Here is a 9,121-nt window from a genome sequence, read left to right on the forward strand (position 1 = left end):
TTAAAATTTAGCCATATATTTAAGAGAAAGTTGCTCTGTTTTTTTAAATTGAGATATACAGGTCATAAAACATTATACTAGTTTTAGTTGTACAACATAGTGATTTGATATATGTATGCACAGTTGACCCTTGAACAATGTGGTGGTTAGGGATGCTGACCTCCACACAGTCAAAAATCCACATATGACTTTTGGTTCCCCCAAAACTTAACTACTTATAGCCTACTGTTGACAGAAGCCTTACCAATAACATAAACAGTTGATTGATACATATTTTGTATATTACATGCATTATATACTGTATTCTTAAAGTAAACAGCTATAACTATAAAGAACAAATGGATGGCTACCAGAGGAAAGGTGGGTAGGGGGATGAGTGAAATAGGTGAAGGGAATTAAGAGTACACTTATGATGAGCATTGTACAGAGAGTACAATGTACTCTCATTGTACATGAGAGTAAAGTACAGAATTGTTGAATCACTATATTGTATACCTGAAACTAATATAACACTATATGTTAACTATACTGAACTTAAAATAAAAAAAATAAAGTAAGCTAGAGAAAAGAAAATGTTATTGAGAAAATCATAAGGAAGAGAAAATACATTACTGTACTATAAAAAAATCTTCATATAAGTGACCACACGGTCCAAACCCACGTTGTTCAAGGGTCAACTGTCTTGCCAAATGATTTCCACAATAAGTTTAATTAACATTCATCACCACACATAGTTAAAATGTTTTCCTTGTGTTAAGAACTTTAAAAATTTTTTTTTTTTAGTTTATTTATTTTTGAAAGAGAGAGAGAGACAGAGTGAGTAGGGGAAGAGGCAGAGAGAGGGAGACACAGAATCTGAAAGAGGCTCCCAGGCTCTGAGCTGTCAGCACAGGGTCCAACATGGGGCTCAAACTCAAAAACTGTGAGATCACGACCTAAGCCGAAGTCAGCCACTTAACCGACTGAGCCATCCAGGTGCCCTGTGATAAGAACTTTTAAGATCTACTCTCTTAGCAGAAAGTTACTATATTATATTATCCATCTTTGAAAAGGTTTTTGAGCTGGAGCATTTTTCAGATTATAATATTGCCAAATATTATAGGTTATAATATTGCCAAAACCAGAAGTCTTTTATGAAAAGGTGCTTGACTTTGATAGTCATCCGGAAAATGCGAATTATAACCCTAATACTATTACACCCCCTCTTGTTTGAAATTTCCTTAAGCATTTTTACTTCTCAAGTGACTCTCTTCTAATTATGGCAGGGATCTAAACTCAGTCAACCATGAGGCAAAAGACCCCAGTGATTTAGTCTTAACAAACAGTTCTTCATGTATCACTCTGGACTCACCTGGATTGTTTTTCCAGATTTATTGAGAAATAATTGACATCCAGTACTGTATAAGTGTAAGGCATACAACATGGCTTGATTTACATATAAATATATTGTGAAATGATTACTTTGCCACAATAGGTTTAGCTAACATCCAACTTCTCAAAACGATACAATAAAAAAAAAGAAAAAAGGAAAAAAGTTCTCCTTGTGATGAGAATTCTTAGGATTTATTTACTCTCTTAACTTTCCACAATAGTACTAACCATTCATCATGTTGTACATCATGACTGGAAGTTTGTACCTTTTGACCACTTTCCTCTAATTCCTTCTCCCCCCTACCCTCCACCTCTGGTAACAAGTCTCTTGTTACAAGTCCCTTTTTCTGTAAATTTTGTTTGCTTGTTTGTTTGTTTTAGATTCCATATGTAAGCGTGATCATACAATATTTGTCTTTCTCTGCCTGACTTAGACATACTAATTATCTTCCCTGTTGTGCCTTACATTCCCAGGCGTTAGATGTACTAATTACTTTCCTTGTTGCACCAAGTAATCCCCCAGCCAGCAAGAAGGTGAGGAGACAGAAGTGACAGGAGAGAGGAAACTCTGGTTTGAAAGAGTGTGCTTTCTCTTTCCCTTGACCCTAGTCTGTTTGAGAATGCTGGTTCTTATGGGTATTCCAGCAGATTCATTTTTAAAAGACCCTTTTATAAAATGTGCTTAGTTGAAGCGAGAAAAATTTAACAGGAATGTGCACACTAAATCTTGTGTTGTGGAACCATTAGTTCTCAGAGTCAGGGGAGGTAGTTAGAAGAATAATTTTGATATAGTGATATGTTTCCGTTAGTTCACAAACTGGTTATTTTCTCCTGTTAAGTCTCTACTTAAAGTTTAATTTAAATTGGGAAAAAAAATGCACAAAAACAAGATGAATCAGATGGTTGTAGCTCTCTTCTTCTGTGCTTAGCTTTCCAGTCGGTTTCAGGGAAGAAACAGAAGGGAAGACATGGTCCTACAGTCTAGGAGCTTGTTATTTGACTGGAGACTCAGAACTAGCACACGTGCGGCCACAGCAAAAATGTGGAGTATAATTACCACCTATAACGTGGGACATAAGAAAGAAGTACCTTTCATTTCTTTCCTCTGCATTTCCAAACATAGCTGTTTCCTCATTTTGTTTTTGTTTTTTACATTTTTATTATAATGCTTAATTTATTTTTGAGAGAGTACACGCAGGGCAGGAGCAGAGAGAGAGGGGAACAGAGGATCTGAAGCAAGCTCTGTGCTGACAGCAGAGACCCCAATGTGGGGCGCCAACTCATGAACCGCAAGATTTCATGACCTGAGCCCAGTAGGACACTCAACTGACTGAGCCACCCAGGTGACCCCCTTACTTTGTTTTTGTGGTGCATGATATTTATTTCAATATCTTTCCATTACATTTTCTAAATGGAGGTTTCTGAGATATGGTGGGAAAACAGTTTTTATTTTGTAAATGGGTACTATTACTCTCTCTTGGTTCTAGTAGCTTTGATTCTCTTGGATTTTCTAGTTACACAATCTTATCTTTTGCAAACATTGATAATATTGCAAATAATAAAACCCCTCCCTCCCTCTCTTCCCTTCTATCTTTTTATTGGGCAGAATTTACTTTAACAACAATGTAAAATAAATGTAGCGATAATGGATCTTCTTGGGGGTGCCTGGGTGTCTCAGTTGGTTGAGCATCTGACTTCAGCTCAGGTCATATCTCACAGTTTGTGAGTTTGAGCCCTGTGTTGGGCTCTGTGCTGACAGCTCAGAGTCTGGAGCCTGCTTTGGATTCTGTGTCTCCCTCTCTGTCTACCCCTACCCTGCTCACGTTCTGTCTCTCTCACTCTCAAAAATGAATAAATGTTAAAAATTTTTTAAAAGTTAAAAAAAACACAATGGGCCTTCTTGTCTTGACTCTGACTTCTCTTGAAATCCTTCTAGTACTTTATCCTTATGTTTTCTTATATTATATATTTGATTATTGCATTTGTTCTATTTGTTCTATTCTTTCTAAGAGCATCATTTATCCACTGACTTCTGTATCTATCATGCTGTCTCATTGTTCCTTTTCTCTTTTCCTTGGTATTCTGAGTGATTTCTTTTATAGCTTAACCAGTACCTTATATGCTAATGATTTCCAAATCAAGAAACAAATCACTTCTGTCTTGAATACCAACATCTGTATTCCTAGTTTTGGGTATTGTTATCCGATGTCCTATGGATACTGCAAGCTTGACATACTCAAAATTGAAATCCTTTCCCCCATAAAAAAAAGTTCCTTCTCCCGTGTGTCCTAAGCAGAAGCTGATGATTTACCAATCACCTGGTCATTCATCGAAGGAAGAAAACTTAGTTTTGTCCCCTTCCTCTTCCTGCCCTCTCCTTCTCACATACAATTGAAACACAAATGTTTTTATTAAATAAGGCCAAAAGAGTTGGATTAGGGGCACCTGGGTGGCTCAGTCAGTTAAGCATCTGACTTCAGCTCAGGTCATGACCTCACAGTTCATGGCATCCAGCCCCATGTTGGACTCCACGCTGACAGTGCTGAGCCTGCTTGGGATTCTCACTCTTTCTGCCCCTCCCCTGCTCTTGCTTTCTCTCTCTCAAAATAAATAAATAAACTTAAAAAAAAAAATGGGAACGGCAAAATGAAATAATCTCATGTGTAAGGTATTATGAATGGTGTGAAATAAGATCCTCACATTTGTGTTGGTAGGAAAAAATTCTATTAAAAAAAACACACACACGTCACAGCCCCAACTAATAGGGAAGTTGCAACATTGATTTTCAGGGTACATAACACGATTGTTTGAGAAGACACTTTGATGGAACTGTTTAGCTGAGAAGGGCACAGCTTAGATGTACTAGACAAAGAGAGAGCTGAACGTTTATGTGGAAAAAAGGGAGAAGACTTGAGTTTCTACAGAGAATCATTGTGAAAGAGAGTGGGTGGGACCACCAGATGGAGATGTCCAGAGATGTGAAGAGGGACTAGGAGACAAGAGGGCCAGTAAGCTAGAACCAAAGGAAAGTTCCTTTCTTTCTGAGAGATTCTCTGTAATGAGGGTGGCCTGGGGACTATAGGACCGTGATGTTCACTTCCGAGTTGTTTGCTGTGCTATGTTGTTAGCCCTTCTATGACTCCCATAAAAAGATACTATCCATAACAGCCTTGCATAAATGGTGCTGAAGGAAACTAGAATGAGGTGCAGTAAAAAGAAGTGAAGCTTTCACTATATCACCTCTCCTCGAGGCTAATGTGGCTGGTAGCAGCAGTGTGTGGCAGAAGGACAGTTCAAGGCTATTCCCTTGAAACAAAACCCCTTTCATCAAGGATATTAGAAGAAAGTGATCTTTTTTATTGATTTTTTTAAAATGTTTAGTTATTTTTGAGAGAGACAGAGACAGAAAGAGAGAGGATGGGGGTGGATAGAGAGTGGGGGTGGGGGGGCAGAGATTCCCACTGACAGCAGAGAGCCTGATGTGGGGCTTGAACTCACAAACTGTGAGGTCGTGGCCTGAGCCAAAATCAAGAGTTGGATGCTTAACCAACTGAGCCAACCAGGTGTCCCAGGAGAAAGTTATCTTTGAAAGGGGGCAGGTAGGCACTTATGTGACACCTACAATCTAGAAAGGAGATTAACACAAGTAAAATCATAATACAAAGCAATGTAAAATACATGCCATAGAGTGGTATATACAAAAAACTGTTGGAGTACAGAATAGGAAAACAGAAACACTGAAAATCACCACATCAAGGTGAGGCTTTGATATTAATGAAAGTAGAATGAGATAAAAGTATCTGAATGCATATATAATAAAAGCAATGTGCATACCAACAACACACAGATAAATGTGCTATGAGTCACTAAAAACTCTAACAGTGATTTCTGCAATAGTAAATTTAAGAGCACATTTTTAAAAGTGAAACAATATATTTGTTGATTAAATAAATGATGAGTGAAGAATTTGGTAAAGTAATTCAGAATGGGAGAGTGATAAATGAATCAGTGCAACTAATCAAGCAGGAAAAATCGTAAAATAAAGGAATGGATGGCTTACAAAGAGTGTCTGAGATCTTGAGTTGATACATTGGCTAAAAAATAAATTTGAGAATGAACAGCATAGATGCTAGGATATCTCCTTACTTTACCAAGATCACAAACCCTGGTGCTAGCCAGGGTGAGGTCAATTGATGAAGACTGATCAAGGACAAAGGGTTTAGAAAGCTTCTTAAATTCTGTTATAAGGAGCAGTAAAGATGGAATTGGAGGCAAAACCTCGCTGCAACTGTTCCTGATTCATTCTGATCATAACTGGCTACTCTGAGTACCTTATGGCAACTAAGAAATACTAATATAAGAAGCAGGAAAGAGCGTGTTTGTGTGTGCATGCATGTGCACGTGCATGCGTGTGTGTGTGTGTGTGTGTGTGTGAGAGAGAGAGAGAGAATATGATTCATTCATATTCATTCATATAGACTTTCATAGTCTATGTGTAATCTGTGAGTGAAACATTGTGATTGACAAAATGAAAATCAGATTGTCCAATTGTATTTGCCGTGAGTATTCCTCCCTAGATTTTGTGATTGTAAAAATAATACTGGATTTTCATTTGACAAATACAAGGAACATGGTAACTGAGTTACTTGGAATGGTTAAGCACATGGTTCTGATATTTCTGAGTATTTGAAGAAAAGAAACAATCAGAAGCCCTGGCCAACAATTATTTGTCCACTGTGGTCTCCGTACATGCCAAAGGTGCAGACGCAAATTTGGGGAGAGTGGTGGAAGAAAGGTTTTTGACCAAAGATTAGAGATGGACTTAACAGACTAACTGCTAAGGGGTCCCCCTTCCTAAGGCGAAGGGCACAGACATTTGTTGAGAGCTATGTGTCATGTGGGCACGTGGACGTATCCTCTTATTGATTTTCACAAGGGAGTAAAGCAAGTGCAATGACCTTCCTTTAACAAACAAGAAGGGTCTGAGAGCTTACACAGTGGGTAAAGATTGGAACTTGGTTGAGATACCAGGTTTGTCGGCTCCATATGGCCACACCACCATGAACCCTAAGTAAGGATGAAGATTCTTTTTTACAACTTCTTACTGACTCTCAGGAACAAAAAATCTCTGTGAGACTCTGATGGCTGTTTGACACTAAGCAGAAATCCCCCAGAAACAGGTGAAAGTTATCAACAAAAGCCCATACTTTTTGAGGGCCTCTTGGGATAGACTCCTGCTTTTGGGAAAAAAAAATATGTGTAAAATAAACTGAATCAACTCCAGATTCATCCCAACCAATACTATCCAAGTGGGACTAGGGAAGCCATTCACTAAGGATGAACCAAATTCCAGCTTATTTTTCCTCTTGTGAGAAACAATTAGGTAAAAAGAAGAACAAAGATAGCAATAACAAACTGTATTTAAAATTCTGCTTATCAAAGGTCAGCATAAATAAGTGAAAAGAACAAGTCAGAAATATATTTTTAACATATCAAGTGACAAAGATTTAGTGTATATAAAGAATTTCTACAAATTAATAAGAAAAAGACAAACAATTCCATAGAAAACTGACAGAAAGACTTGAACACACACTTCATAAAGAATAAATATGATCGACTGATAAACATATGAACAGATGCTTAGCCTCACTGGAAATCAAGAAAATGCAAAGTAGCATCAGAAAGGGAAAACATTTCACATTCATTAGACAGCCAAAACTTGAAATGTCAAATAAAACCAAGAAATAGAAAGGATATAAAGCAACTGGAGCAAATATACACTGCTGGTGGTTGTGTACAACAATTTGGAAAACAGTTTGGCATTATTTGGGATGTTAAAGATGTGAAAACTCTATGACTCAGCAGAAATAAATCCCTAGAGAAATTTGTGCCATGTTCCCCAGAGGGCAGGTACAGTAATGTTCAAAGCAGAATTGTTTGAAATAGCTAAACATTGTAATCAGCCCAAATATCTCTTAAGAGGACAATGGTTAAATAAATTTCAGTATAGTCAAACAGTGGAGTATTATACTGCAGTGAACACAAAGCTTTGCCATGTATATCAACATGAGTGAATATTGCAAGCATGTTTAATGAAAGAAGTAAGTTGCAGAAGAATACACACAGTATGACAACATTTTTATGAAGCTCAAAACAAAAAAACTGAGCATCGCAGTTTAGGAATATTTACTTCCATAGGTGAGCTACATAATAAAGAAGAGTCAAAGAGTCATAAACATGACATTCAGGATAGGGTAACCTCCAGGGAAGAGGGAGCAGGATTTGAGATGGGGCAGAAGCACACAGATGTCTTCAGTGGTATGAATGGTGTCCTTTTTCTTAGCCTGTGTTTTGGGTACAAGAGTGCTTATCTTATTATTCTTCTGCCTGATATATATTTTATATGCATTCCTTTGAATGCATAACTTAAAAAAAAAGAAGAAAGAAATAGCATTAAGGGCTTAGAAATGCATTAGTTTTAATAGGACCTCACTAATTTCCCCTCCCTAATCAGTTAGTATTTATCACTTTTACTTTGCCTTAATGATTCTCTTTGGAATGGAATTTGCAGTGGATAAAAGGATTAGACAGCGGTAGGTAAAATTGCTAACTGTTGGTAGATCTGCAGTTTGCTTTTGACATTTAAAAAGTACAAGGTAAACTTCAGGTGTGAATGACCCCTAAATGCTCCATGGACATTTCAGTAGTTCCTCCATTAATGAAGAAGATGTTTTTGAAAATCCCTCTGTTGATAGACACTTTGTTTCAAGAGATAGATATCATATGGGTAGTTTGGGATTAGGGCTCAGAGCCACTGATTCCCCTCCTGGCTCCCAAACCAGGCGCCACAGCCAGACATTCCCTTTCTCCCCTGAGATAAGCCTTGACTCTCCAAGTCTCTCAGACTGGAGACCAGAGGGCAACCTCCTGCTCAGGGATGGGAGGTCCCATATGGTGGCTTCCCTGCTCCCGCTCTGCTTTTCCTTCAGTTCCTCTTTGTTAGCTGCCAAAGTTCTAACACTTCAGGAGACCAGACTCTTCAAACTTCCCTCACATCGGGCTGTTCTAATGAGCTGAGTTGTCAGAGTATTACTTACCAGAGCTAAGTCATCTGACTGATTTCTCACAGCTCTTAGGCACCCCTGCCATACAGGTAGCATTATTAGCTCCTTGTCACTTGCCTGACTCCTAAAACTTTGGGAGCTTTCTTTTGGGAATCTATTTTTCACTTTGTCTGATACTTTGAGTGTCTATATAGCTTCAGTGGCCAGTGAAAGGTATTAGAAGAAGAACAGAATGGGTGAAATTTTTTTCAATGAAGAGGTTAGGTGCACCTGTGCAGCTTAGGCAGTTACGCATCAGACTCTTGATTTCTGCTCAGGTCATTATTTCATGGTTCGTGAATTCGAGCCCCACATCCCGCTCTGCACTGACGGCGCAGAGCCTGCTTGGGTTTCTGTCTCCCTCTCTCTCTGCCCCTCCCTCACTTGCTCTCTCTCTCTCTCTCAAAATAAAAAATAAAAAAATAAAATGAAGAAGTTAAAGGACTTTTCACTGATGACTACTGTAGATAAACTTCACAGATCTAAAAGACCAATTATTTGCTACCAATAAAGGTCAGTCTATTATATGTCAGGCCGTATTGGCATGTATTATCTTTTCTGTTGGTACCAAACTTATAAGGAAAGTATAACGAGATTTAAATACATATTGGTCAAAATCCAATAACCTGTAAAAATCTGAATCAGTC

The sequence above is a fragment of the Panthera onca genome, chromosome E1, assembly GCF_046562875.1.
Source record: "Panthera onca isolate mPanOnc1 chromosome E1, mPanOnc1 haplotype 2, whole genome shotgun sequence".
In the NCBI taxonomy this organism is placed as follows: Eukaryota; Metazoa; Chordata; class Mammalia; order Carnivora; family Felidae; genus Panthera; species Panthera onca.